The sequence below is a fragment of the Myripristis murdjan genome, chromosome 21 (assembly GCF_902150065.1).
Source record: "Myripristis murdjan chromosome 21, fMyrMur1.1, whole genome shotgun sequence".
Classification (NCBI taxonomy): domain Eukaryota; kingdom Metazoa; phylum Chordata; class Actinopteri; order Holocentriformes; family Holocentridae; genus Myripristis; species Myripristis murdjan.
The window spans coordinates 27,131,568-27,151,188 of record NC_044000.1 but is presented as its reverse complement, the minus strand read 5'-3'; the positions used below and the strand labels follow the sequence as shown (position 1 = coordinate 27,151,188).

At 46.4% G+C, this 19,621-nt stretch overlaps 28 non-coding genes across 28 annotated transcripts; all 28 read left to right on the top strand.

The window, feature by feature from the left end:
• The first annotated feature begins 5,133 nt into the window (after positions 1 to 5,133).
• Positions 5,134 to 5,207, top strand: trnan-guu (transfer RNA asparagine (anticodon GUU)). The gene has a single exon. It is a non-coding gene; the product is annotated as a tRNA-Asn (tRNA).
• Positions 5,208 to 5,590: 383 nt separating this feature from the next.
• On the top strand, positions 5,591 to 5,664 carry trnat-agu (transfer RNA threonine (anticodon AGU)). The gene has a single exon. It is a non-coding gene; the product is annotated as a tRNA-Thr (tRNA).
• Positions 5,665 to 6,040: 376 nt separating this feature from the next.
• trnaa-cgc (transfer RNA alanine (anticodon CGC)) lies at positions 6,041 to 6,112 on the top strand. The gene has a single exon. It is a non-coding gene; the product is annotated as a tRNA-Ala (tRNA).
• A 344-nt stretch (positions 6,113 to 6,456) lies between these two features.
• On the top strand, positions 6,457 to 6,538 carry trnas-aga (transfer RNA serine (anticodon AGA)). The gene has a single exon. It is a non-coding gene; the product is annotated as a tRNA-Ser (tRNA).
• A 625-nt stretch (positions 6,539 to 7,163) lies between these two features.
• On the top strand, positions 7,164 to 7,237 carry trnan-guu (transfer RNA asparagine (anticodon GUU)). The gene has a single exon. It is a non-coding gene; the product is annotated as a tRNA-Asn (tRNA).
• A 383-nt stretch (positions 7,238 to 7,620) lies between these two features.
• Positions 7,621 to 7,694, top strand: trnat-agu (transfer RNA threonine (anticodon AGU)). The gene has a single exon. It is a non-coding gene; the product is annotated as a tRNA-Thr (tRNA).
• A 376-nt stretch (positions 7,695 to 8,070) lies between these two features.
• On the top strand, positions 8,071 to 8,142 carry trnaa-cgc (transfer RNA alanine (anticodon CGC)). Its single transcript has one exon. It is a non-coding gene; the product is annotated as a tRNA-Ala (tRNA).
• A 348-nt stretch (positions 8,143 to 8,490) lies between these two features.
• trnas-aga (transfer RNA serine (anticodon AGA)) lies at positions 8,491 to 8,572 on the top strand. Its single transcript has one exon. It is a non-coding gene; the product is annotated as a tRNA-Ser (tRNA).
• Positions 8,573 to 9,197: 625 nt separating this feature from the next.
• On the top strand, positions 9,198 to 9,271 carry trnan-guu (transfer RNA asparagine (anticodon GUU)). The gene has a single exon. It is a non-coding gene; the product is annotated as a tRNA-Asn (tRNA).
• A 383-nt stretch (positions 9,272 to 9,654) lies between these two features.
• On the top strand, positions 9,655 to 9,728 carry trnat-agu (transfer RNA threonine (anticodon AGU)). The gene has a single exon. It is a non-coding gene; the product is annotated as a tRNA-Thr (tRNA).
• Positions 9,729 to 10,104: 376 nt separating this feature from the next.
• On the top strand, positions 10,105 to 10,176 carry trnaa-cgc (transfer RNA alanine (anticodon CGC)). Its single transcript has one exon. It is a non-coding gene; the product is annotated as a tRNA-Ala (tRNA).
• A 348-nt stretch (positions 10,177 to 10,524) lies between these two features.
• trnas-aga (transfer RNA serine (anticodon AGA)) lies at positions 10,525 to 10,606 on the top strand. The gene has a single exon. It is a non-coding gene; the product is annotated as a tRNA-Ser (tRNA).
• A 625-nt stretch (positions 10,607 to 11,231) lies between these two features.
• Positions 11,232 to 11,305, top strand: trnan-guu (transfer RNA asparagine (anticodon GUU)). Its single transcript has one exon. It is a non-coding gene; the product is annotated as a tRNA-Asn (tRNA).
• A 383-nt stretch (positions 11,306 to 11,688) lies between these two features.
• Positions 11,689 to 11,762, top strand: trnat-agu (transfer RNA threonine (anticodon AGU)). The gene has a single exon. It is a non-coding gene; the product is annotated as a tRNA-Thr (tRNA).
• Positions 11,763 to 12,138: 376 nt separating this feature from the next.
• Positions 12,139 to 12,210, top strand: trnaa-cgc (transfer RNA alanine (anticodon CGC)). The gene has a single exon. It is a non-coding gene; the product is annotated as a tRNA-Ala (tRNA).
• A 357-nt stretch (positions 12,211 to 12,567) lies between these two features.
• trnas-aga (transfer RNA serine (anticodon AGA)) lies at positions 12,568 to 12,649 on the top strand. Its single transcript has one exon. It is a non-coding gene; the product is annotated as a tRNA-Ser (tRNA).
• A 625-nt stretch (positions 12,650 to 13,274) lies between these two features.
• On the top strand, positions 13,275 to 13,348 carry trnan-guu (transfer RNA asparagine (anticodon GUU)). The gene has a single exon. It is a non-coding gene; the product is annotated as a tRNA-Asn (tRNA).
• Positions 13,349 to 13,731: 383 nt separating this feature from the next.
• Positions 13,732 to 13,805, top strand: trnat-agu (transfer RNA threonine (anticodon AGU)). The gene has a single exon. It is a non-coding gene; the product is annotated as a tRNA-Thr (tRNA).
• A 376-nt stretch (positions 13,806 to 14,181) lies between these two features.
• trnaa-cgc (transfer RNA alanine (anticodon CGC)) lies at positions 14,182 to 14,253 on the top strand. Its single transcript has one exon. It is a non-coding gene; the product is annotated as a tRNA-Ala (tRNA).
• Positions 14,254 to 14,601: 348 nt separating this feature from the next.
• trnas-aga (transfer RNA serine (anticodon AGA)) lies at positions 14,602 to 14,683 on the top strand. Its single transcript has one exon. It is a non-coding gene; the product is annotated as a tRNA-Ser (tRNA).
• Positions 14,684 to 15,316: 633 nt separating this feature from the next.
• On the top strand, positions 15,317 to 15,390 carry trnan-guu (transfer RNA asparagine (anticodon GUU)). Its single transcript has one exon. It is a non-coding gene; the product is annotated as a tRNA-Asn (tRNA).
• A 382-nt stretch (positions 15,391 to 15,772) lies between these two features.
• On the top strand, positions 15,773 to 15,846 carry trnat-agu (transfer RNA threonine (anticodon AGU)). The gene has a single exon. It is a non-coding gene; the product is annotated as a tRNA-Thr (tRNA).
• A 376-nt stretch (positions 15,847 to 16,222) lies between these two features.
• Positions 16,223 to 16,294, top strand: trnaa-cgc (transfer RNA alanine (anticodon CGC)). The gene has a single exon. It is a non-coding gene; the product is annotated as a tRNA-Ala (tRNA).
• Positions 16,295 to 16,642: 348 nt separating this feature from the next.
• trnas-aga (transfer RNA serine (anticodon AGA)) lies at positions 16,643 to 16,724 on the top strand. Its single transcript has one exon. It is a non-coding gene; the product is annotated as a tRNA-Ser (tRNA).
• Positions 16,725 to 17,357: 633 nt separating this feature from the next.
• Positions 17,358 to 17,431, top strand: trnan-guu (transfer RNA asparagine (anticodon GUU)). The gene has a single exon. It is a non-coding gene; the product is annotated as a tRNA-Asn (tRNA).
• A 383-nt stretch (positions 17,432 to 17,814) lies between these two features.
• Positions 17,815 to 17,888, top strand: trnat-agu (transfer RNA threonine (anticodon AGU)). Its single transcript has one exon. It is a non-coding gene; the product is annotated as a tRNA-Thr (tRNA).
• Positions 17,889 to 18,264: 376 nt separating this feature from the next.
• trnaa-cgc (transfer RNA alanine (anticodon CGC)) lies at positions 18,265 to 18,336 on the top strand. The gene has a single exon. It is a non-coding gene; the product is annotated as a tRNA-Ala (tRNA).
• Positions 18,337 to 18,677: 341 nt separating this feature from the next.
• Positions 18,678 to 18,759, top strand: trnas-aga (transfer RNA serine (anticodon AGA)). Its single transcript has one exon. It is a non-coding gene; the product is annotated as a tRNA-Ser (tRNA).
• Positions 18,760 to 19,621: the final 862 nt, after the last annotated feature.

Here is a 19,621-nt window from a genome sequence, read left to right as displayed (position 1 = left end):
TGATGGCCTGTTTTTGGAGTCAGAACTGATTTAGCTGCTCCAGGCTCCTGGTTCAAAAGGCTTGTACTGAGTCTCTTCATGAATCCTGGCTGTGTTTTGGGCGTAACATGCAGTAAACCAATCAGAGCGCCGTCTCCCGTCCCGTTTAACAGCCAGGTGTGTCACACCTTGGTGGGTTGCTGTTCTAATGGAGGATTCTCCAGGTAAGAAGGAAGGCTTCTCTGCAGAGGAGACAGATCTGCTCGTGCACCGAGTGAAAGCTCCCGAGCAGATCATCTACGGCGACAGCAGGACTCCATCTGAGCTCCCTGAAGTGAAGCAGCGTCCCTGTGTGTGGGACAAGCAGAGCGGACGCTCACCGGCGCCCCCTATGTAGGCCACCATTACTGTCTGGATAATGATCTTCAGACAGCAGAGAAACCTGCAGCGCTGACTTCAGAGCTGCTGTTTGCTGCTCAGTCACTTTCAGCAACGCAGCAACACTGCAGCTGAGCTCAGCTCATTTTAAGAGCAACATGGAGCTCAGAGGAGACACTTTGCTGTTTCCACAACGTGAAAATGACGACTGAGACGCCTGGAAACTAGAAACGACTCTGGAGTCGTGTTTGGTGTCATTTTTTCTTCAAAATGTTCAGAACTGTTATTTCAGAGCTGATCTTTGACCTCATCGCCCTGCAGAGACACGTCAGCACGGCTGGGCTGCTGCTGAGCCTCAGGCCTGATGAGCAGAGAGAAAATGTTTCCTGAAGGAAGGAGCAGCGACGAGTCAAGAGACAGAAAATAATAAACTGGCCGCCACCTGATGACCTCTGACCTCTGACCCCTGACCCCTGACCTCTGCCCACCTGTTTGCTGCTGTAGCTCAAAATGGCCGCCGTCAGCTCCCTCAGGGTGCTCAGCCGCTGCTCCACTTCCTGTTTGGCCCGGCGGAGGACCCGCCGCTTCCTTTCCGGGGCTGATGATGGACAGGCGGTTGCCATGGTGACCAGGTCCTGGAAACAGAGGAAGAGTTTCACACAGTTTCATCATCAGTTTGCCTCCAGGATCTGTCCACACAGACAGAAAACAACAACAACAACAACAACAAACAAACAAACAAACAAACAAACCCACAGTGAGCATGTTGACACAAATAACTCACTGCTCAGCCGGTAAGCAGCTCAGCTTTACTGACTGAACTCTACAAGGAAAAACCTTCATTCATTCATTCATTCATTCATTCATTCATATGTGAGCCCATGTAGGCCTGGACACACACACACGCGCGTGCGCACACACACACACACACACACACACACACACCTGGGAGTACAGCAGCAGCGGGCCTCGCCGGGTGCTGTAGGTCTTTGGAGGCGCAGGCTCCGCCCCCCCGAGCAGGCGGCCGCTATTGGACAGCCGCAGCAGAGAGTCCCGGGACCTCCAGATGTAGTAATCCTATTGGTCGATGGGTCAATTGATTTATTGATTGATTGATTGACATAAATGGTCATAAATGTTGCTTCATAAAAACATCAACAATATAATAATGAACTGTGACACACTGTGTGTGTGTGTGTGTGTGCGCATGTGTGTGTTTTACGTCTACCTGTGGCGTGAAGCAGACCTCCAGCCGTCCGTCATGCCTCCCTGCGTTTCTATTGGATGAGATGACCTGACCACGCCCCCGACTCAGCAGCGACAAGGACAGCTCCTTCATGATGTCACTTCCTGTTGGAGCTGAGGAGGAGGAGGAGGAGGAGGAAGAGGAGGAGGAGGAGCCTGATGAGCTGGCCAGTGTGATGTCACTGACTTTTTACCACACTACATTACCCAGAATCCCCTTGGCTCGAGTAGAGAAACCCTTCCTGGTGCCGTGTGGCTGCCCGTCGCCAGAATAAAATGTCGGCGTTTTTCATTTCCAAACTGTGAATTCAGCTTTTATTTTGGCGATCTAAGTTTGCATCCTGCCTCTGGTGGCTCCTCAGCTCCTGGTTTTATTGTTTTGTTGTGCTGTTTTTGTTTGGGAGGCGGTGGGATATTTATTTATTTATTTATTTATTTTTGCATCTTCTCCTGTGTGAAGCACCTAGAGTGTCATGTATTTTTATGAAAAGCACCACAGAAACAGCACTTTTATATAAATATAATAAATATAATTAGCATATTTAAATAGCACGAATATTGTCATATAAAGTCCAGGAGGCTGGGTGAGTCGTGACTCTCCTTCAAGAAACCTGAGTTCGTTTTGAGCTAGCTAACATTATCCAGCTAATGTTGGTGACTGCTAGCGAATGTTTTTAACCTTAACTGTGTAGTTTTGGTGGCTAAAGCTAACAAAAGTGGCTAAAACTCACTTTACCTGATATTAGACAAATTTTAGCAAATGTTTCCTAACCTCAACCATGACCTAAGTAGGTTTGGCGGCTAACGCTAACATTAGCATTTTTTAGGGTCATTCTATAATTAGCGGGCTTTATTTGTTTATCAATTATGCTAAATTATGCTAAATATTCACCTCAGGCAATGATCAGATTTATTTTGCAGCACTTTTCTCTTTCATGTAACACAAAAAAGTCAACATTTCCAATCATTTATTTTGCAGGAAATTCATATTTTATACGTGAATTTGCTAAAATACATGTTTTTGTACATAATTTCCACAGTTATTTGTCCAAAATAATAATTTAAATATGAGAAAGGTGTTTTTAAAACTACTTGGCTCTCAGCTGTTTTATAGAGACTGAATAGTGAATGTTTCCTCACTTCAGCCACGACCCTTTCCTAACCTTAACCAGGTAGCTTTGGTGGCTAAAGCTAACGTTAGCTCGTGGCCCAGAAACGTCAACATTTCAACGCGTCGGTGGTTTGCAGGAATGTAAAACAAGATATAAAATAAAATATAAAATGCCAACATTTTATTCTAGCGACTGAGCCGCTGATGTTTTGGGAAAATGTAACAGTGGATGGTTCAGGATTGTTTTCAACAGTTTTTTTTGTTTGTTTGTTTTGATTGTTTTGTGTTGTTTAGGCCAGATGTAAATGACACGACCGAATGTTGCCGAGCTCCTGAATCCCACAGTCATTCATTCATTCACTATTTGTTTTAATTCACTCATATCTGTTTGATCCCAGCACTAAGTCTCACTGACCCGGTTCCTCTCAGTAAACTGGTTTCCTGTGTTCATCTAAGAACAGAGCGAGTGGTGACACAGCAAATAACACACAGCACAGGCACCAACAGAAGTGATGAGTCATGCTAAGACTGCTGCCGACCAAACCATTTAAAAATGATGCACAGTGACGTACAGTCAGATAAAAACCAGGAGGAGCTATAATGCCTGCGTCAGCCAGCCAATCAGCAGCGAGGAGGTCGAGGTCAAAGGTCACAGCACCCTGAGCATGTTGCTGACGGATCAAATCAAGAAAACAAACAAAAAAACAAACAAACAAACAAAATAAACAAGTCAAATGTGAGCAGAGGTTTGGCTCAGAGAGAAGCAGATGATGATGGAGAGTTTTTCAGTATTTGTTGCAAGAAAATCCCTCTAATAAAAAAAATCCCTTTAATAAAAAAATCCCTTTAATAAAAAATCATTTTAATTAAAAAAAATCCCTTTAATAAAATAATCCCTTTAATAAAAAAATTATTTTAATAAAAAATCCCTTTAATAAAATAATCCCTTTGATAAAAAAAATCCTTTTAATAAAAAAATCCCTTTAATAAAATAATCCTTTCAGTAGTGTGAGTGAATTCCTGTTGCTGTGAAAACAAAAAGCGGCAGCGTCTCGGCTTGTGGCTTTATCTCTGTGTTTTATGAAGCTTTACTGCAGAAATAAACATTTAAAGAGACAAGATCAGACCTACCTGGTATCTGCTCTGCTCCCACACACACACACTGCCTGACTGACTCTGTGTGTGTGTGTGTGTGTGTGTGTGTGAGTGAGTGTGTGTGTGTGTGTATGTGTGTGTGTGTGTGTGTGTGTGTGTGTGTTTAGCTCCCGTTGCTAGGTTGTTCAGCGTCTCACACCAGGATGTCTGTGTTTCTGTTGCCGTGGCTGCAGCGACGCAGATTTGAAAAGACGCATGCACACACACACACACACATACAGCTAATTACAGAAGAGGTTTCCACTTATTTACCTGTTACACAATGAAGAATCTCTTCATTTTTTCCTCTTTGCCCTGCAGAAACACAAAGTTCAGCCGCTGTTTCTATTTGGTGCTTCAGAGTCGCTGCTGTCCAGCCTGCAATTTAAAGGTGCAGTGCGTAAAATAGCCAGTGCTTGATTTTTAGGCAGAACAAGCAGGGTTTCCCTAAAAAACACACACCTCTGCCTGGATTTTCTTGTTTTGCTGCAAAAAAAAAAAAAGAAAGAAAAGAAAAGAAAGAAAGAAAAAAGAAAAAAAGAAAACGAAACCTTGACAGGGTCATGTGATCAGACGAGGGAATTAGCCAGGCTATAATTTTAGTTATGAAATTCCAGTAGAATCTGTGTGTTTTTGTTGAGTTTTATTGGAGGCTGAAAGGCTTAATCGCTGCTGTGTGAACATGTTCGGCTTTTGATTGAACTTAATTTTGTTTTTATATCACAGACATGCTGGAGACGGGTCAGGCGGCAAGAGCGTTGTGACAAAACTGTAAAGCATGTTCGAGTTTTTTTTTTTCTGTAAACATTTTTGGACGTTAATTCCCGCTGGATCATGTAAATCCCGGCGAGATTAGCAACCTCAACATCAGACGGCGGCTTTCTGAAGTGACTCACCGTCCTGCTGGATCATCTCATGTCAGGAGTAAATTTATGACTCAGGATCTGATGTGCGAGCTGCGTTTTCAAAAGCAGGTAGGATTTCGTAAAGCCTGAGGTGTGCACACACACACACACACACACAGAGAGAGAGAGAGAGAGAGAGAGAGAGAGAGAGAGAGAGAGAGAGAGAGCGCAGCCAGGACTCGAACCTGCGAGGGGAAACCCCAACTCGGCCATGACTACTGCCGCGCTTTACTCTTTATCTGTTGATTAAAGTTCAAATGAAAATGGCCGCGACTTGATTGTGAACTTCACGTCATAATAAATATTTATTCAATACCCACAAGTCTTTAAAATCGAATCGAATAGAATCGTTTAGATGTCCATTGAAAGCAGGGCGAGCAGGTCTCTGTGGCGCAATCGGTCAGCGCGCTCGGCTGTTAACCGAGAGGATGGTGGTTCGAGCCCACCCAGGGACGTGAGTTGGTGCGATTCCTTTGGATTCCGCTTTGTGAGATCTCTACCCTACAAAGGCTTGCTGATGCGGCAGACCGTCTTTCATGCTTCCAATGAGCGCAACTGCCTGTTTGTTCTTTCCCCTGTTTCTCGCCAGAGACTGCTCCAGACCTTAACTGGCTCAGTCGCCATGAAGTAGCGGTTATTGTCTCTTCTGTGCTTCTTCAAAGCACAACAATTTGCATTTAGCCAAATGCGCTCTATACCTGCCCAGCCTTAAATTGCTGAATCTCACATTCCTTTGATCGCAACTGTAACTTTCTGTATAGAGAGCTCATCTTTAGTGTAGTTGCCGATTTCATTCCAAAAGCCATTGAGACTCTTTCTCCTGGCACAGGTAAACAAGGGCGCCGTGGCTTAGTTGGTTAAAGTGCCTGTCTAGTAAACAGGAGATCCTGGGTTCAAATCCCAGCGGTGCCTGCTCAGTGCATATGTGTGACTCCTATTGCTCTACTAGAGGCACACAGAGCACATCTAGGCTGTGATCTGTCACCTGACTCCTTCGTAGGTTGCAGGCTCCCTGATGCAACATCTTTGCCATATAATCAGTGGCTTTTGTACACCTGATATAGTGAAGTTAACGACCAAGGAAAACAGAAACCTGGGGCGAGGCTTGAGATCCACTGCAGAAGTGCAGTGGAACACGCATTGGATGCCTGCATGCGTTGGGTCCAGAGTTGATAGCTTGTGGCCTTAACTTGCACCAGAGTGGCAAACACCAACTGTTTTAAATCGGCATGCTTTTGAAAAGGCAGTTTTCTCTCTTTCATGCGGCAGAAAACAGCTCCGTTAGTATGGGGATGTAGCTCAGTGGAAGAGCGTGTGCTTCGCATGTACAAGGTCCTGGGTTCAATCCCCAGCATCTCCATACGGTACACCTACAGTTATAGTTCTACATGGGTGCTCACAGACTGAACAAACAAGCAGCAAGTGTTCCAGTGTGTGTGACAGGTCTTCAGTGAAAAGCGTCAGAAAGCGTCTCACCTCTGATGTTTGAACTGCAGAAACGGGTGCTTCAACACAAAGACAGATTAAAAGTGTAAACAATGGAGGATCAGTGATGGTGTGACTTCTCAATTCACATTTCCTGGTACAATGCGATACCAATATTAGAGTTGATTATATTTTTATCAATTTTTTCCAGCTGAAAAAGGGATTTCACTGTAAAACTACAAATAAACTGACATGTTGCGTAAAACTTTTCAGGTGTCGGTTGTCGTGGCCGAGTGGTTAAGGCGATGGACTAGAAATCCATTGGGGTTTCCCCGCGCAGGTTCGAATCCTGCCGACAACGCTCTGTTTACCTGCTCACAAGAATCCAAGTGGAGTTGAGTCCATGTCAGCTGGACTGTCTGTAGGTTCTTGAAGACGTTCCACTTCTCATCCAAGAAGTTTCTTCAATTCTGACAAACTGGTCTGAATCCCAGCTGTTGGGATGTTCTCCAGGTCGTTGATACCACTGACTCATTAGTGCTCCTCCCTGCTGGGACGACAGAATGAATGGTTGAATCCCCTGTGAAGGGATGACAGGACAGCGCTGTAAGTTGAAGAGAGATGGTGTGTGAGAGATTGTTTCTCTGTCTAAAACACAGATCGCTTCCTTCACTCCTCTCTGTCCAAGATATGTCCCTTATGATCCTCCCTTTTCCTTCAGGTGCAGGTAAACTGCTGAGTCATGATTTGAGGAGTTAGTGCTCCACTGTTTATCAGCCAGCAACAACAGGAGGCTGCTGCTTGGAGCTGTGCGGGTTTTCAGCTTTTACTGTGAACTGAACACACAGAGGGAGGTTGAAAGCAAGAGCACTCATGAGCGTATAATGCAATGTCCACCATGAAATGGTGAACACGCTGCACTGGTTACACGGGTTTTGACGTTCTTGGAGCATCGTTTAGACGTCCATTGAAAGCAGGGCGAGCAGGTCTCTGTGGCGCAATCGGTCAGCGCGCTCGGCTGTTAACCGAGAGGATGGTGGTTCGAGCCCACCCAGGGACGTGAGTTGGTGCGATTCCTTTGGATTCCGCTTTGTGAGATCTCTACCCTACAAAGGCTTGCTGATGCGGCAGACCGTCTTTCATGCTTCCAATGAGCGCAACTGCCTGTTTGTTCTTTCCCCTGTTTCTCGCCAGAGACTGCTCCAGACCTTAACTGGCTCAGTCGCCATGAAGTAGCGGTTATTGTCTCTTCTGTGCTTCTTCAAAGCACAACAATTTGCATTTAGCCAAATGCGCTCTATACCTGCCCAGCCTTAAATTGCTGAATCTCACATTCCTTTGATCGCAACTGTAACTTTCTGTATAGAGAGCTCATCTTTAGTGTAGTTGCCGATTTCATTCCAAAAGCCATTGAGACTCTTTCTCCTGGCACAGGTGAACAAGGGCGCCGTGGCTTAGTTGGTTAAAGTGCCTGTCTAGTAAACAGGAGATCCTGGGTTCAAATCCCAGCGGTGCCTGCTCAGTGCATATGCGTGACTCCTATTGCTCTACTAGAGGCACACAGCGCACATCTAGGCTGTGATCTGTCACCTGACTCCTTCGTAGGTTGCAGGCTCCCTGATGCAACATCTTTGCCATATAATCAGTGGCTTTTGTACACCTGATATAGTGAAGTTAACGACCAAGGAAAACAGAAACCTGGGGCGAGGCTTGAGATCCACTGCCGAAGTGCAGTGGAACACGCATTGGACGCCTGCATGCGTTGGGTCCAGAGTTGATAGCTTGTGGCCTTAACTTGCACCAGAGTGGCAAACACCAACTGTTTTAAATCGCCATGCTTTTGAAAAGGCAGTTTTATCTCTTTCATGCGTCAGAAAACAGCTCCGTTAGTATGGGGATGTAGCTCAGTGGAAGAGCGTGTGCTTCGCATGTACAAGGTCCTGGGTTCAATCCCCAGCATCTCCATACGGTACACTTACAGTTATAGTTCTACATGGGTTCTCACAGACTGAACAAACAAGCAGCAAGTGTTCCAGTGTGTGTGACAGGTCTTCAGTTAAAGTCGCAGTGAAAAGCGTCAGAGAGCGTCTCACCTCTGATGTTTGAACTGCAGAAACAGGTGCTTCAACACAAAGACAGGTTAAAAGTGTAAACAATGGAGGATCAGTGATGGTGTGACTTCTCAATTCACATTTCCTGGTACAATGTGATACCAATATTAGAGTTGATTATATTTTTTTTCCAGCTGAAAAAGAGATTTCACTGTAAAACTACAAATAAACTGACATGTTGCGTAAAACTTTTCAGGTGTCGGTTGTCGTGGCCGAGTGGTTAAGGCGATGGACTAGAAATCCATTGGGGTTTCCCCGCGCAGGTTCGAATCCTGCCGACAACGCTCTGTTTACCTGCTCACAAGAATCCAAGTGGAGTTGAGTCCATGCTGGACTGCCTGTAGGTTCTTGAAGACGTTCCACTTCTCATCCAAGAAGTTTCTTCAGTTCTGACAAACTGGTCTGAATCCCAGCTGTTGAACCTGTTGGGATGTTCTCCAGGTCGTTGATACCACTGACTCATTAGTGCTCCTCCCTGCTGGGACGACAGAATGAATGGTTGAACCCCCTGTGAAGGGATGACAGGACAGCGCTGTAAGTTGAAGAGAGATGGTGTGTGAGAGATTGTTTCTCTGTCTAAACACAGATCGCTTCCTTCACTCCTCTCCAAGATATGTCCCTTATGATCCTCCCTTTTCCTTCAGGTGCAGGTAAACTGCTGAGTCATGATTTGAGGAGTTAGTGCTTCACTGTTTATCAGCCAGCAACAACAGGAGGCTGCTGCTTGGAGCTGTGCGGGTTTTCAGCTTTTACTGTGAACTGAACACACAGAGGGAGGTTGAAAGCAAGAGCACTCATGAGCGTATAGTGCAATGTCCACCATGAAATGGTGAACACGCTGCACTGGTTACATGGGTTTTGACGTTCTTGGAGCATCGTTTAGACGTCCATTGAAAGCAGGGCGAGCAGGTCTCTGTGGCGCAATCGGTCAGCGCGCTCGGCTGTTAACCGAGAGGATGGTGGTTCGAGCCCACCCAGGGACGTGAGTTGGTGCGGTTCCTTTGGATTCGGCTTTGTGAGATCTCTACCCTACAAAGGCTTGCTGATGCGGCAGACCGTCTTTCATGCTTCCAATGAGCGCAACTGCCTGTTTGTTCTTTCCCCTGTTTCTCGCCAGAGACTGCTCCAGACCTTAACTGGCTCAGTCGCCATGAAGTAGCGGTTATTGTCTCTTCTGTGCTTCTTCAAAGCACAACAATTTGCAGTTAGCAAAATACGCTCTGTACCTGCCCAGCCTTAAATTGTTGAATCTCACATTCCTTTGATCGCAACTGTAACTTTCTGTATAGAGAGCTCATCTTTAATGTAGTTGCCGATTTCATTCCAAAAGCCATTGAGACTCTTTCTCCTGGCACAGGTGAACAAGGGCGCCGTGGCTTAGTTGGTTAAAGTGCCTGTCTAGTAAACAGGAGATCCTGGGTTCAAATCCCAGCGGTGCCTGCTCAGTGCATATGCGTGACTCCTATTGCTCTACTAGAGGCACACAGCGCACATCTAGGCTGTGATCTGTCACCTGACTCCTTCGTAGGTTGCAGGCTCCCTGATGCAACATCTTTGCCATATAATCAGTGGCTTTTGTACACCTGATATAGTGAAGTTAACGACCAAGGAAAACAGAAACCTGGGGCGAGGCTTGAGATCCACTGCCGAAGTGCAGTGGAACACGCATTGGACGCCTGCATGCGTTGGGTCCAGAGTTGATAGCTTGTGGCCTTAACTTGCACCAGAGTGGCAAACACCAACTGTTTTAAATCGCCATGCTTTTGAAAAGGCAGTTTTATCTCTTTCATGCGTCAGAAAACAGCTCCGTTAGTATGGGGATGTAGCTCAGTGGAAGAGCGTGTGCTTCGCATGTACAAGGTCCTGGGTTCAATCCCCAGCATCTCCATACGGTACACTTACAGTTATAGTTCTACATGGGTTCTCACAGACTGAACAAACAAGCAGCAAGTGTTCCAGTGTGTGTGACAGGTCTTCAGTTAAAGTCGCAGTGAAAAGCGTCAGAGAGCGTCTCACCTCTGATGTTTGAACTGCAGAAACAGGTGCTTCAACACAAAGACAGGTTAAAAGTGTAAACAATGGAGGATCAGTGATGGTGTGACTTCTCAATTCACATTTCCTGGTACAATGTGATACCAATATTAGAGTTGATTATATTTTTTTTCCAGCTGAAAAAGAGATTTCACTGTAAAACTACAAATAAACTGACATGTTGCGTAAAACTTTTCAGGTGTCGGTTGTCGTGGCCGAGTGGTTAAGGCGATGGACTAGAAATCCATTGGGGTTTCCCCGCGCAGGTTCGAATCCTGCCGACAACGCTCTGTTTACCTGCTCACAAGAATCCAAGTGGAGTTGAGTCCATGCTGGACTGCCTGTAGGTTCTTGAAGACGTTCCACTTCTCATCCAAGAAGTTTCTTCAGTTCTGACAAACTGGTCTGAATCCCAGCTGTTGAACCTGTTGGGATGTTCTCCAGGTCGTTGATACCACTGACTCATTAGTGCTCCTCCCTGCTGGGACGACAGAATGAATGGTTGAACCCCCTGTGAAGGGATGACAGGACAGCGCTGTAAGTTGAAGAGAGATGGTGTGTGAGAGATTGTTTCTCTGTCTAAACACAGATCGCTTCCTTCACTCCTCTCCAAGATATGTCCCTTATGATCCTCCCTTTTCCTTCAGGTGCAGGTAAACTGCTGAGTCATGATTTGAGGAGTTAGTGCTTCACTGTTTATCAGCCAGCAACAACAGGAGGCTGCTGCTTGGAGCTGTGCGGGTTTTCAGCTTTTACTGTGAACTGAACACACAGAGGGAGGTTGAAAGCAAGAGCACTCATGAGCGTATAGTGCAATGTCCACCATGAAATGGTGAACACGCTGCACTGGTTACATGGGTTTTGACGTTCTTGGAGCATCGTTTAGACGTCCATTGAAAGCAGGGCGAGCAGGTCTCTGTGGCGCAATCGGTCAGCGCGCTCGGCTGTTAACCGAGAGGATGGTGGTTCGAGCCCACCCAGGGACGTGAGTTGGTGCGGTTCCTTTGGATTCGGCTTTGTGAGATCTCTACCCTACAAAGGCTTGCTGATGCGGCAGACCGTCTTTCATGCTTCCAATGAGCGCAACTGCCTGTTTGTTCTTTCCCCTGTTTCTCGCCAGAGACTGCTCCAGACCTTAACTGGCTCAGTCGCCATGAAGTAGCGGTTATTGTCTCTTCTGTGCTTCTTCAAAGCACAACAATTTGCAGTTAGCAAAATACGCTCTGTACCTGCCCAGCCTTAAATTGTTGAATCTCACATTCCTTTGATCGCAACTGTAACTTTCTGTATAGAGAGCTCATCTTTAATGTAGTTGCCGATTTCATTCCAAAAGCCATTGAGACTCTTTCTCCTGGCACAGGTGAACAAGGGCGCCGTGGCTTAGTTGGTTAAAGTGCCTGTCTAGTAAACAGGAGATCCTGGGTTCAAATCCCAGCGGTGCCTGCTCAGTGCATATGCGTGACTCCTATTGCTCTACTAGAGGCACACAGCGCACATCTAGGCTGTGATCTGTCACCTGACTCCTTCGTAGGTTGCAGGCTCCCTGATGCAACATCTTTGCCATATAATCAGTGGCTTTTGTACACCTGATATAGTGAAGTTAACGACCAAGGAAAACAGAAACCTGGGGCGAGGCTTGAGATCCACTGCCGAAGTGCAGTGGAACACGCATTGGACGCCTGCATGCGTTGGGTCCAGAGTTGATAGCTTGTGGCCTTAACTTGCACCAGAGTGGCAAACACCAACTGTTTTAAATCGCCATGCTTTTGAAAAGGCAGTTTTATCTCTTTCATGCGTCAGAAAACAGCTCCGTTAGTATGGGGATGTAGCTCAGTGGAAGAGCGTGTGCTTCGCATGTACAAGGTCCTGGGTTCAATCCCCAGCATCTCCATACGGTACACTTACAGTTATAGTTCTACATGGGTTCTCACAGACTGAACAAACAAGCAGCAAGTGTTCCAGTGTGTGTGACAGGTCTTCAGTTAAAGTCGCAGTGAAAAGCGTCAGAGAGCGTCTCACCTCTGATGTTTGAACTGCAGAAACAGGTGCTTCAACACAAAGACAGGTTAAAAGTGTAAACAATGGAGGATCAGTGATGGTGTGACTTCTCAATTCACATTTCCTGGTACAATGTGATACCAATATTAGAGTTGATTATATTTTTATCATTTTTTTTCCAGCTGAAAAAGAGATTTCACTGTAAAACTACAAATAAACTGACATGTTGCGTAAAACTTTTCAGGTGTCGGTTGTCGTGGCCGAGTGGTTAAGGCGATGGACTAGAAATCCATTGGGGTTTCCCCGCGCAGGTTCGAATCCTGCCGACAACGCTCTGTTTACCTGCTCACAAGAATCCAAGTGGAGTTGAGTCCATGCTGGACTGCCTGTAGGTTCTTGAAGACGTTCCACTTCTCATCCAAGAAGTTTCTTCAGTTCTGACAAACTGGTCTGAATCCCAGCTGTTGAACCTGTTGGGATGTTCTCCAGGTCGTTGATACCACTGACTCATTAGTGCTCCTCCCTGCTGGGACGACAGAATGAATGGTTGAACCCCCTGTGAAGGGATGACAGGACAGCGCTGTAAGTTGAAGAGAGATGGTGTGTGAGAGATTGTTTCTCTGTCTAAACACAGATCGCTTCCTTCACTCCTCTCCAAGATATGTCCCTTATGATCCTCCCTTTTCCTTCAGGTGCAGGTAAACTGCTGAGTCATGATTTGAGGAGTTAGTGCTTCACTGTTTATCAGCCAGCAACAACAGGAGGCTGCTGCTTGGAGCTGTGCGGGTTTTCAGCTTTTACTGTGAACTGAACACACAGAGGGAGGTTGAAAGCAAGAGCACTCATGAGCGTATAGTGCAATGTCCACCATGAAATGGTGAACACGCTGCACTGGTTACATGGGTTTTGACGTTCTTGGAGCATCGTTTAGACGTCCATTGAAAGCAGGGCGAGCAGGTCTCTGTGGCGCAATCGGTCAGCGCGCTCGGCTGTTAACCGAGAGGATGGTGGTTCGAGCCCACCCAGGGACGTGAGTTGGTGCGATTCCTTTGGATTCGGCTTTGTGAGATCTCTACCCTACAAAGGCTTGCTGATGCGGCAGACCGTCTTTCATGCTTCCAATGAGCGCAACTGCCTGTTTGTTCTTTCCCCTGTTTCTCGCCAGAGACTGCTCCAGACCTTAACTGGCTCAGTCGCCATGAAGTAGCGGTTATTGTCTCTTCTGTGCTTCTTCAAAGCACAACAATTTGCAGTTAGCAAAATACGCTCTGTACCTGCCCAGCCTTAAATTGTTGAATCTCACATTCCTTTGATCGCAACTGTAACTTTCTGTATAGAGAGCTCATCTTTAATGTAGTTGCCGATTTCATTCCAAAAGCCATTGAGACTCTTTCTCCTGGCACAGGTGAACAAGGGCGCCGTGGCTTAGTTGGTTAAAGTGCCTGTCTAGTAAACAGGAGATCCTGGGTTCAAATCCCAGCGGTGCCTGCTCAGTGCATATGCGTGACTCCTATTGCTCTACTAGAGGCACACAGCGCACATCTAGGCTGTGATCTGTCACCTGACTCCTTCGTAGGTTGCAGGCTCCCTGATGCAACATCTTTGCCATATAATCAGTGGCTTTTGTACACCTGATATAGTGAAGTTAACGACCAAGGAAAACAGAAACCTGGGGCGAGGCTTGAGATCCACTGCAGAAGTGCAGTGGAACACGCATTGGACGCCTGCATGCGTTGGGTCCAGAGTTGATAGCTTGTGGCCTTAACTTGCACCAGAGTGGCAAACACCAACTGTTTTAAATCGCCATGCTTTTGAAAAGGCAGTTTTATCTCTTTCATGCGTCAGAAAACAGCTCCGTTAGTATGGGGATGTAGCTCAGTGGAAGAGCGTGTGCTTCGCATGTACAAGGTCCTGGGTTCAATCCCCAGCATCTCCATACGGTACACTTACAGTTATAGTTCTACATGGGTTCTCACAGACTGAACAAACAAGCAGCAAGTGTTCCAGTGTGTGTGACAGGTCTTCAGTTAAAGTCGCAGTGAAAAGCGTCAGAGAGCGTCTCACCTCTGATGTTTGAACTGCAGAAACAGGTGCTTCAACACAAAGACAGGTTAAAAGTGTAAACAATGGAGGATCAGTGATGGTGTGACTTCTCAATTCACATTTCCTGGTACAATGTGATACCAATATTAGAGTTGATTATATTTTTTTTCCAGCTGAAAAAGAGATTTCACTGTAAAACTACAAATAAACTGACATGTTGCGTAAAACTTTTCAGGTGTCGGTTGTCGTGGCCGAGTGGTTAAGGCGATGGACTAGAAATCCATTGGGGTTTCCCCGCGCAGGTTCGAATCCTGCCGACAACGCTCTGTTTACCTGCTCACAAGAATCCAAGTGGAGTTGAGTCCATGTCAGCTGGACTGCCTGTAGGTTCTTGAAGACGTTCCACTTCTTATCCAAGAAGTTTCTTCAGTTCTGACAAACTGGTCTGAATCCCAGCTGTTGAACCTGTTGGGATGTTCTCCAGGTCGTTGATACCACTGACTCATTAGTGCTCCTCCCTGCTGGGACGACAGAATGAATGGTTGAATCCCCTGTGAAGGGATGACAGGACAGCGCTGTAAGTTGAAGAGAGATGGTGTGTGAGAGATTGTTTCTCTGTCTAAACACAGATCGCTTCCTTCACTCCTCTCTGTCCAAGATATGTCCCTTATGATCCTCCCTTTTCTTTCAGGTGCAGGTAAACTGCTGAGTCATGATTTGAGGAATTAGTGCTTCACTGTTTATCAGCCAGCAACAACAGGAAGTTGCTGCATGGAGCTGTGCGGGTTTTCAGCTTTTACTGTGAACTGAACACACAGAGGGAGGTTGAAAGCAAGAGCACTCATGAGCGTATAATGCAATGTCCACCATGAAATGGTGAACACGCTGCACTGGTTACACGGGTTTTGACGTTCTTGGAGCATCGTTTAGACGTCCATTGAAAGCAGGGCCAGCAGGTCTCTGTGGCGCAATCGGTCAGCGCGCTCGGCTGTTAACCGAGAGGATGGTGGTTCGAGCCCACCCAGGGACGTGAGTTGGTGCGATTCCTTTGGATTCCGCTTTGTGAGATCTCTACCCTACAAAGGCTTGCTGATGCGGCAGACCGTCTTTCATGCTTCCAATGAGCGCAACTGCCTGTTTGTTCTTTCCCCTGTTTCTCGCCAGAGACTGCTCCAGAACTTAACTGGCTCAGTCGCCATGAAGTAGCGGTTATTGTCTCTTCTGTGCTTCTTCAAAGCACAACAATTTGCAGTTAGCCAAATGCACTCTATACCTGCCCAGCCTTAAATTGTTGAATCTCACATTCCTTTGATCGCAACTGTAACTTTCTGTATAGAGAGCTCATCTTAGTGTAGTTGCCGATTTCATTCCAAAAGCCATTGAGACTCTTTCTCCTGGCACAGGTGAACAAGGGCGCCGTGGCTTAGTTGGTTAAAGTGCCTGTCTAGTAAACAGGAGATCCTGGGTTCAAATCCCAGCGGTGCCTGCTCAGTGCATATGTGTGACTCCTATTGCTCTACTAGAGGCACACAGAGCACATCTAGGCTGTGATCTGTCACCTGACTCCTTCGTAGGTTGCAGGCTCCCTGATGCAACATCTTTGCCATATAATCAGTGGCTTTTGTACACCTGATATAGTGAAGTTAACGACCAAGGAAAACAGAAACCTGGGGCGAGGCTTGAGATCCACTGCAGAAGTGCAGTGGAACACGCATTGGACGCCTGCATGCGTTGGGTCCAGAGTTGATAGCTTGTGGCCTTAACTTGCACCAGAGTGGCAAACACCAACTGTTTTAAATCGGCATGCTTTTGAAAAGGCAGTTTTCTCTCTTTCATGCGGCAGAAAACAGCTCCGTTAGTATGGGGATGTAGCTCAGTGGAAGAGCGTGTGCTTCGCATGTACAAGGTCCTGGGTTCAATCCCCAGCATCTCCATACGGTACACCTACAGTTATAGTTCTACATGGGTGCTCACAGACTGAACAAACAAGCAGCAAGTGTTCCAGTGTGTGTGACAGGTCTTCAGTTAAAGTCGCAGTGAAAAGCGTCAGAGAGCGTCTCACCTCTGATGTTTGAACTGCAGAAACAGGTGCTTCAACACAAAGACAGGTTAAAAGTGTAAACAATGGAGGATCAGTGATGGTGTGACTTCTCAATTCACATTTCCTGGTACAATGTGATACCAATATTAGAGTTGATTATATTTTTTTTCCAGCTGAAAAAGAGATTTCACTGTAAAACTACAAATAAACTGACATGTTGCGTAAAACTTTTCAGGTGTCGGTTGTCGTGGCCGAGTGGTTAAGGCGATGGACTAGAAATCCATTGGGGTTTCCCCGCGCAGGTTCGAATCCTGCCGACAACGCTCTGTTTACCTGCTCACAAGAATCCAAGTGGAGTTGAGTCCATGTCAGCTGGACTGCCTGTAGGTTCTTGAAGACGTTCCACTTCTTATCCAAGAAGTTTCTTCAGTTCTGACAAACTGGTCTGAATCCCAGCTGTTGAACCTGTTGGGATGTTCTCCAGGTCGTTGATACCACTGACTCATTAGTGCTCCTCCCTGCTGGGACGACAGAATGAATGGTTGAATCCCCTGTGAAGGGATGACAGGACAGCGCTGTAAGTTGAAGAGAGATGGTGTGTGAGAGATTGTTTCTCTGTCTAAACACAGATCGCTTCCTTCACTCCTCTCTGTCCAAGATATGTCCCTTATGATCCTCCCTTTTCTTTCAGGTGCAGGTAAACTGCTGAGTCATGATTTGAGGAGTTAGTGCTCCACTGTTTATCAGCCAGCAACAACAGGAGGCTGCTGCTTGGAGCTGTGCGGGTTTTCAGCTTTTACTGTGAACTGAACACACAGAGGGAGGTTGAAAGCAAGAGCACTCATGAGCGTATAATGCAATGTCCACCATGAAATGGTGAACACGCTGCACTGGTTACACGGGTTTTGACGTTCTTGGAGCATCGTTTAGACGTCCATTGAAAGCAGGGCGAGCAGGTCTCTGTGGCGCAATCGGTCAGCGCGCTCGGCTGTTAACCGAGAGGATGGTGGTTCGAGCCCACCCAGGGACGTGAGTTGGTGCGATTCCTTTGGATTCGGCTTTGTGAGATCTCTACCCTACAAAGGCTTGCTGATGCGGCAGACCGTCTTTCATGCTTCCAATGAGCGCAACTGCCTGTTTGTTCTTTCCCCTGTTTCTCGCCAGAGACTGCTCCAGACCTTAACTGGCTCAGTCGCCATGAAGTAGCGGTTATTGTCTCTTCTGTGCTTCTTCAAAGCACAACAATTTGCAGTTAGCAAAATACGCTCTGTACCTGCCCAGCCTTAAATTGTTGAATCTCACATTCCTTTGATCGCAACTGTAACTTTCTGTATAGAGAGCTCATCTTTAATGTAGTTGCCGATTTCATTCCAAAAGCCATTGAGACTCTTTCTCCTGGCACAGGTGAACAAGGGCGCCGTGGCTTAGTTGGTTAAAGTGCCTGTCTAGTAAACAGGAGATCCTGGGTTCAAATCCCAGCGGTTCCTGCTCAGAGCATATGTGTGACTCCTATTGCTCTACTAGAGGCACACAGAGCACATCTAGGCTGTGATCTGTCACCTGACTCCTTCGTAGGTTGCAGGCTCCCTGATGCAACATCTTTGCCATATAATCAGTGGCTTTTGTACACCTGATATAGTGAAGTTAACGACCAAGGAAAACAGAAACCTGGGGCGAGGCTTGAGATCCACTGCCGAAGTGCAGTGGAACACGCATTGGACGCCTGCATGCGTTGGGTCCAGAGTTGATAGCTTGTGGCCTTAACTTGCACCAGAGTGGCAAACACCAACTGTTTTAAATCGCCATGCTTTTGAAAAGGCAGTTTTATCTCTTTCATGCGTCAGAAAACAGCTCCGTTAGTATGGGGATGTAGCTCAGTGGAAGAGCGTGTGCTTCGCATGTACAAGGTCCTGGGTTCAATCCCCAGCATCTCCATACGGTACACTTACAGTTATAGTTCTACATGGGTTCTCACAGACTGAACAAACAAGCAGCAAGTGTTCCAGTGTGTGTGACAGGTCTTCAGTGAAAAGCATCAGAGCCTCTCACCTCTGATGTTTGAACTGCAGAAACAGGTGCTTCAACACAAAGACAGGTTAAAAGTGTAAGCAATAGAGTATCAGTTATTGTGTGAATTTTCAATTTACATTTCCTGGTACAATGTGATACCAGCATTAAAGTTAATTATATTTTATTAGTATTTTCCAGCTGAAAAAGAGATTTCACTGTAAAACTACAAATAAACTGACATGTTGCGTAAAACTTTTCAGGTGTCAGTTGTCGTGGCCGAGTGGTTAAGGCGATGGACTAGAAATCCATTGGGGTTTCCCCGCGCAGGTACGAATCCTGCCGACAAACCTCTGTTTACCTGCTCACAAGAATCCGAGTTGAGTCGATGTCAGCTGGACTGTCTCTAGGTTTTTGAAGACGTTCCACTTCTCATCCAAGAAGTTTCTTTTAAACTTCATGCACCTGTGAAGTAAAACTGAGGCTCCAGCTGTTCCAAACTGCTGTTTTTGTCTCAGCTCTACTCTTTCACACTTGATCCATTTAAAGGCTTTATGCTGATTGGTTGAAACAGATCCACCTGAATGCATGAAGGTGCATGGGCTTTAATTGGTTCAGGTGTGCAAGAGTAGAGCTGGAACCAAAACCTGCAGGACAGGGGGGCCTTGAGGACTGGGCTGGGAACCACTGATCTAATGTAAATGAACTGTCAGGACACTAGTAAGTATCTGAGGTCGCACTCACATTAGGTCCATTTGCTCCGTATCGTGCTAAAGCCAAAATTCCTCCCTCCCCAGTCCCGGGCTGGCCTGCTCTCACATTACCTAAAGCCCAAACGCACCCAAGCACGATTGCCCCCGGTGTGCACGTCATCACGTTGAAATACGATATAAGCATGACCCGAGGACATTATAAATCAATGTAGTTCAAATACATTCATCATGTCTTCCTTTTAACAAAAGACATTTTTGTTCCTTTTAATCAGACATGGGATGTTTATTTACCTTGACAGTTTTGGGGGTAACTTCCTCCTTCTTCAGAAAGGTCCAACTGACAGCCAGAGCGGCACCTGTCAGATCAGGCAGACCAGACCTGACCGGGTGCTGCGGCCGGTGCCGGCCGGCATCAGGTCTGCCGGATCTCCACGCACACAGACTGCTGTACTTTCATTATAAACCGACTTTTGTTTATACGCGGTTGCAGCAACACAATG